We start from the raw sequence: 7,985 nt of genomic DNA, 5'->3' as shown, positions 1-7,985 counted from the left end.
GACCCTGCCTAATGTAGATGCCTTTTCTATTATAGGTTATTTCAGCAACCTGGGATTTTTTTTTATATATCATTTATTATGACTTGTAAAACTTCCGTTTATTGATATATTTCTTTGCTGTCATAATGGAAGATCCTTGAAGGCAGAGACCATGGCTGTTTTTTTCAATATGGTACCCTAACTCATAGCTTCGTGCAGAGTATATAGTAGGTCCTCAGTAAATATTTGTTGAATACACGAATGAAGACAGATTAAAAGCCAAAACTTGCTTTAGTCTTGCTTCTATAGAACAAGACAAAAAATAGTGACCTGTTCTCTGTTGAGATATCTTCGCTAAAATCAATACTAACTCACTTTTGAAATGGAAGAAATTAATTGCGTATCAAGAGTTTGAGGCCCAGTTGTTTTACCACACATATATAAAAGGGAAAAATATCTTAAAAGAAGAGAGGGAGAATAAGTGTAACAAGCTTAAAGTTTGGGGCTTATTATGGGTTTGTATTCTAGATTTCCTTATCACTGTCAACAATTAATTATACATCTTAAAGTTATGGGTCTTCTCTATCATTCAACAAAAATCAGTAATCAGGATCATCTTGTTCACTATTTGAGAGTAAATGAGAACACAGTAGAAATACAATATTTAGTGTATTATTTAAAAGTATGAATTTTTATTTGAAAAAGTTTAGTTTTGGTTTTTGTGAGGAGCCTGTAGTCTGGTTGTAAGGGTTAAAGCATTAGGATAAAATAGGACTTTGCAAGGATATACTTTGCAAATAAATGTCAAAAGTTCTAAATGCTATTTTAACAAAGTAGTTTATAAAGTCAGATCAAAACCTCTGAACAGCTAATATAACTAATCCTATGTTTTTCCAGCTATTCTTTAGCTACAGGTATATAATGGCTACACATTTAAACCAAGTTTATGTAGTTTTGAGTGCTGTTTTTTTGTTTGCTTGTTTGTTTTACTTTATAGCATAGCATTTTCTTCTGACACAATATAGTTTTCATATTTTCTCTACAATACTTTAGACCAAGGACTAGCAAATAATGGCCCATGGGCCAAATCTGGCCCTTTGCCTATGTTTGTAAATAGAATTTTATTGGAACACAGCCATTCTCATTGATTGATATATTGTGTATGGCTCTTCACGCTACGATGGTAGAGTTGAGTAGAGGTGACAGAAAGTGTATGGCCTGCAATGCTGAAAATATTTACTATTTGGCCCTTTACACAAGTTTGTTGACCTCTGCTGCAAAGCATATGAAGGCAGTGACTGTCTGATCTAATCATCAGTGTTCATCCTCTTAGTGCCCTGCTGGAATCTGACCAACTCCAGAATCCTACTGCAGGTTTAAAAAGCTGAAAACCTTTATTCTTATTTCTATAACCATTGTACTAAATTTGGAACATCTTGTAAATTTTATTCAAGCATGGCAAAGATAAATCCTACTTGTCTAATAAAATTTTCTTGGCTGTGCATGTCAAAATTGTATGTGTGTGTGTGATGCTTAGTAAACTGACAGGAACAGATTTCAGAGCAAAAACTAAATTTGATATTACAAAAACACCCATAAATTAGTCCTAACAAACATGTTTTTTATTCCTTCAATTTTGATACTGGCCATTTTATTGTTGATTTTTATTTGAAGGCTTTTACACCTTAGCAAAGTAGATTTGAAATGTTTAGACAATGCTCATCCACATATTAAAACACTTTTCTTCCAAGAGGAAGCATAATAATTTATTCTTTTATAGGTGTTGTGACTTAAGTGCATCTTTTTCTTCCTGTTTCTTGATCCAATGTAATTAAATAATAGATTTTATTTCATAATTTTTCAAAAGGAATAAATGGGTTGTTTATATTTTTCCATGCCCTTCTAAAGCTTAAATGGGATCCTTTCTCTCTGCAGTAAAGGAAAATGAAATAGCCCTTTCAAATCAATGTTCTTGGGAAATGAATGTTAATTAAAAATATACAGTTTAGGGGCGCCTGGGTGGCTCAGTTGGTTAAGCGACTGCCTTCAGCTCAGGTCATGATCCTGGAGTCCCCGGATCGAGTCCCGCATCGGGCTCCCTGCTCAGCAGGGAGTCTGCTTCTCCCTCTGGCCCTCCCCCCTCTCATGTGCTCTCTCTCTCATCCTCTCTCTCAAATAAATAAATAAAATCTTTTAAAAAAATTTAAAAAATAAAAAATAAATTAAAAAATACACTTTAACAGAAACATTTTTCCCCAGAAAAATCTGATAGTTAAATCTAAGTTAGATGCTCCTTGAAAATAATGCTAAAAATTTTAATAACTATTCAATCATTTAAAAACCAGTGCCATAAAATATATATACATAGTAAAGTATAATTAAACTAGTTGCCAACTTAGTCCTTATTGAATAAGTTTTAGTTTTTATACGAAGAGAACCTTTTAAAAATCATACCTTCTCTTCAAATTATATTTGTATGTCTTACATGCTATATTCATTTATCTTGTTTATGTTGAGAAATAGTTTTTTTTTTAGCGTTATAAAAATAACGGCAGATTGGGAATAAAGAAGTCCTGGTGCCTCAGACAAAATAACAACTAGAGGATTCTTTCATATTTGCCTAGACTGTGATAGCTATTTTGTGTATATTTAAAGCCAAAAGTAAACTCAGGCACTTCTCACCCAGCGTCATTCAGTGTTTTTAAGTACAGTGGAGTAGAAATTATTAACTGGTGTGACTGTTTTTATCCTTTATCCTGGTGAAATATTCATTCCTGACTATTATGAAAAGTGACATAAAAACAAAAACAAAGCACTTTTATAATATAAATGGCTGCTCTAATCATTGGGCATTTCATTTTCTTTAATGGTTTCTGTACCTGTCTATGTATGAGCTATTGGTGGGTATTACACATTCAGCTCTTTTCATTTTGGTTTTACAACCTGTCATACATGTTTTTTAATGCTAGTAAAACCTGTATATATAAGAAAGTATTTAGAATAGTGTGTGCAGGGAGGGGAGGCGAGGAAAGGGGGGGTGGGGTGGGGCTGGCTTGAAGAATTAGTTTGAATATCTGAACAAGCCAGCTAGCAGTTTCTCTGTTAGGCCCAGGAAGACAAATTTTAGACTGTTTACACTATAAGTAAAACTCAAGTAGTTTTGGAAAATAACTTTTGGGTATTTTTATCAGGATTTTTATATATAAATTTTTAAAAATTTTATCTTTTAGTGGTTTGTCCTGGTTGTCTTTGGGAATCTGATGAAATTGTAGATTGCCTCCCATCTAAACATTTTATATACAGTTTTAGAAAGTTCATAAGCCCCAGGATAAATTTCCTCAGCCACAAAATATTTACCTGATTAAACAGTCCCTTACCTTTTAAAGCTAAAGACACAATTTGAATACATTAACTGTATCAGTTTAAAAGGGATAAAGTTAATTGTAGCAAATTTGAAAAATATTGAAATAGAAACTAAATAAAAATCACTTATGACTTTATCTAGATAAAACTACGCAGTGTCTTCATGTATTTTCTTATTATCTCTATTAATAAAATTTTACTTCAAAAAAATTTTTATCATTACCATACTTCCGATTTTCAGTCTGCTGTTTAAATTTAACATTTTATCATTAGAATCTCTCCTGCTGGTGAATATCCATAAAAACATTTCCTATGGCAGAGTAACATGCCATTGTGAGGAAGCTATCTTTTGTCAGTAGAAGCGTATGCCCTTTCCAGTGTTTTGCTGTTTTAAATAATGTGCAAAATAACATCCATGTTCATAAATTCTTGTCAATATCTGATTGTTTTCTAAGATAGATACCTAGAAATAAAATTATAGGGTCAGAGGCTATTATCTTCGTTAGCACACAAGTTGAAAGTGCCCTCCAGAAGATTCTGTCTCTATAGCAGTGAATTAGTTTGTTTTCTGAATTCTGTCCTGCAAAGAGCATTAGCATTTTTAAAAATCTGCTAATTTAAGCAGTGCGAAGTAATAATTTATAGTTTTTTTAATTTGTATTTATGATCCCATTAGCCACCTGTATCCTAATGTGACTTTTTTATTCATATCATTTGCTCATTTTTCCTTTAGGGTTTGAATGTTTTCCATGAGCCTTTTATGTGTTTAGAAGAGTAACATTTTATGAACTCCTTTAGAAATCTTTTTCCAGGGGCGCCTGGGTGGCTCAGTCGTTAGGCATCTGCCTTCGGCTTAGGTCGTGGTCCCGGGGTCCTGGGATCGAGCCCCACATCTGGCTCCCTGCTCTGCAGGAGGCCTTCTTCTCCCTCTCCCACTCCCCCTGCTTGTGTTCCCTCTCTCGCTGTGTCTCTCTCTGTCAAATAAAATCTTTAAAAAAAAGAAAAATATTTTTCCAGCATGTACCTTTTCATTAAGTCTTTTTTTATGCCAGAAGTTTTCATTGTAAATGTAATCCAATTCACTGGTTTTCCCCCCTTCAACAGTAATGCTTTTATGATTAGAAAGTTCTTGAGAACTGATTTATATTCCCATGCATTATCTTAAGCTGTATTTATTTATTACATTTAAAATTGCACCATTGTAATTTATTTGGATATACAGAATGAGACAAAGATTTAACTTTGTTATGTCTCAGTATACAGGCATACATATAAATAATTGTAACTGAATGTGTCACTGTGTTCATATCATAAATGCCTTTCTTAAGGGATTTTTTTTTTCTATTTTGCTGGTATTTGTGCATCCCTAAATCCATGATGCCTATTTAGTTACCCTTTTTCTCCATGCCTTAATATTCGTGTATAGATATATGTGTATGTACATAGAAACATCAACATGCATAGGGTTTTTTTCACATTGTTACTTATTTTATAAAAATGGGATTATATCATACATACTTTTCTGCATCTTGTTTTTCTTGCTAAAAAATACGTCATTGAATTTTAAGTCAATTAGTGAAACTGTTACATTGTTTTTTGGAGTTTCTTTTGGGTTTTTTTGTTGTTTTCTTTTTTTTAGTTTTTGACAGTTTTTAGACCTGACATTTTATTTATTTTTATTTTTTAAAGTTTTTATTTAAATTCCAGTTAGTTAACTTACAGTGTAATATAACTTTCAGGTGGGGGTGCCTGGGTGGCTCAGTCGTTAAGCGTCTGCCTTCGGCTCAGGTCATGATCTCAGGGTCCTGGGATCCATCCCTACATCAGGCTCCCTGCTCACCGGGGAGCCTGCTTCTCCCTCTCCCACTCCCCCTGCTTGTGTTCCCTCTCTCGCTGTGTCTCTTTCGGTCAAATAAATAAATAAAATCTTAAAAAAATATATTAGTTTCATCCCCATCACCTATTTCCCCTATCCCCCACCCACCTTCCTTCTGATAACCATCAGTTTGTTCTCTATAGTTAAGAGTTTGTTTCTTGGTTTGTCTTTCTCTTTTTTTTTTTTCCTTTGCTTGTTTGTTTTGTTTCTTAAATTCCACGTTTGAGTGAAATCATACAGTATTTGTCTTTTTCTGACTGACTTATTTCGCTTAGCATAATACTCTCTAGCTCCATCCACGTCATTGCAAATGGCAAGACTTCATTCTTTTGATGGCTGAGCAATATTCCATTTTATACATATATATACACACCACCTCTTCTTTATCCGTTTATCAGTCGATGGACATTTGGTGGCTGCAGAATATAATTTACCTTTTCTCTATTGATAGAATTCTTTTTTCATCATATTTGATTAATCTTAATATATATTGTCAGATTCTCTTCCTCCTATTTCTGCTAGCAATAGAAGTTGTAGCTCCTTTCAATTTTAGTTCAAATACTCAATGTGAAGAAATATCTCATTTTAATTTGCCATCTGACTACTAGTGATTATGAGCATCTTTATGTTGGTTGACATTTGGATTTGCTCCTCTGTGAATTGCCTGTTCATATATTTTTTTTTAAAGATTTTTTTTTTAAGATATTTATTTATTTGACAGAGAGAGACAAAGTGAGAGAAGGAACACAAGCAGGAGGAGTGGGAGAGGGAGAAGCCGGCCTCCCGCGGAGCAGGGAGCCTGATGCGGGGCTCAATCCCAGGACCCTGGGATCATGACCTGAGCCGAAGGCAGACACTTAACGACTGAGCCACCCAGGCGCCCCTTTTTATACATTTTTCTAATGGATTTCTTTTTTATAAATTTCTAAAAACATTAAGTCATTACATCTCTTAAAATTGCATTGCAGAATTTTTTCAAATAATCCATGAAAATGTTTTAAAATTTTATATATTCATAAGTGTTTATACTTTCCTTTTTGAACTTACAGCTTTCAATAAGGATGTCTCTCCAGTACTTTATTGTATATATTGTGTCCTAGACCATCTTATAAGATTTTTAATGTTTTGTTTCTTGCTGTTTAATAAACCACCTCAAAGCATAGTGGGATTAAAAGCAAAAATCAGTTGGGGCTCCTGGGTGACTCATTTGGTTGAGTGTCCAACTCTTGATTTCACCTCAGGTCATGATCTCAGGTTTGTAAGATCAAGCCCCACTTTGGGATCCACACTTGGCGTGGAGCCTCCTTGAGATTCTCTCTCTCCCTCTCCCTCTGCCCCTCCCTCCCTCTAAAAGGATCATTTTATTATTTCTTGTAGTCCAATGATTTGGCTCAATGAGGTGTTCTTTTAGTTTTGCTTGTAGCCTCTCACTTAGTTGCAGTCAGATGGTACCTGGAGCCATGTCTCTGGAGTCTTGACTAGGATTCTTAGGAAGGCTGGAGCTCCCTCCTTCCCTATGTAGACTCAGTGCCTCTCCTCTCCGTCTAATCTCTTTATATGGTCTATCCAGCAGAGTCTACTTGATGGTACCATACTCTAAAAATGTCAAAATTGTAGAAGCTGCAGCAGCTTTTTATTGTCAAGACAGGAAAGTCCTGGAACGTCACCTCCTCTATGACTATTGAATAGAACAAGTCACAGCCCAGCCTAGGTTCACTGTGGGAGAGAACTTTCTAAGGGCATGAATACAGGAGCCATTCACCGGGGTCTTCTTTAGAAACTAGCTCCCACAAGGCCTAGGTTTTCTTTGCAGACTACTAGCCGTGCATGAAAAGGTCTCCTGCACCCTTGGATGTAGGCCCTGGATCTTCTTTCATGATTTGTATCATTTTGAATTTTACATTTTAAGTTTTTAATTTACCTAGAATTTATTTTGACATATGGCATAAGATGAAATCTTACTTTTTTCTCTTTAGTTGGCTGTTTGTCAAACCATTGATTCAGTAATTCTGTTTTCCCACCGAAGTAAACTGCCCCTTTCCGTCACATTTTCATCTATTTCTCATTCTGTTCAATTCTATCCCACATAATCTTTCTTCCTTTTTATTCCTTAATCCTTTCTTTTCTCCCTCCACCCACCACTCCCTTTCCAGTGCAGCCACTACTGCTCCAACGTCCTAATACAGTTATATCCTAATCTTCACTTAATTCGTTGGTCACTGTTTACCTTGTTTTGACTCTGAGATCACCTGAATCCATAGCTGAGTTGTGCAGTATCGTATTTGCATTTTCTTGTAATTTTTGTTTTATTTTCCTTGCAGCAGTTGTCTTACCCCTTTGATTAGTTCTGTATTTATCTGCCAGTAATTCATACCCAGCTGTCAATCAAGTGTGAATCTCCTCCTGATATAAATAAGAAAAGGTATTTCCTGTGATTTCATCTTTCTTAGGAATACCTTTCCTAGACCCCCTCTGTCTGCTTATTCCAGTCTGGAGAAATTGCTCTTTACCATCCTGGGTATCTACCTTCATGTCTTGGGGATTTTATTTCATGCTCTGTAGCATACTTGTGTCCTACACCACTTCCAACAAGGAAGTAAGCCAAGGAAAATTCTTCCTTTTTCCTTATTCCGTTATTTTGCTGGAATATCTTGTCCATTAGCTTTCTGAGAAAGAGTTCATGATAGTGTGTCAGCCATACCCAGAAATAAATAAGTCAAAAATAAATAAGAAAAAGAAAGCAAGATTGTTGAATCTCAGATCTGTA

The sequence above is a fragment of the Leptonychotes weddellii genome, chromosome 8, assembly GCF_054177405.1.
Source record: "Leptonychotes weddellii isolate Sample4059 chromosome 8, ASM5417740v2, whole genome shotgun sequence".
Taxonomy (NCBI): domain Eukaryota; kingdom Metazoa; phylum Chordata; class Mammalia; order Carnivora; family Phocidae; genus Leptonychotes; species Leptonychotes weddellii.
The sequence above is the reverse complement of the archived record's forward strand: the minus strand, read 5'-3'. Positions refer to the sequence as shown.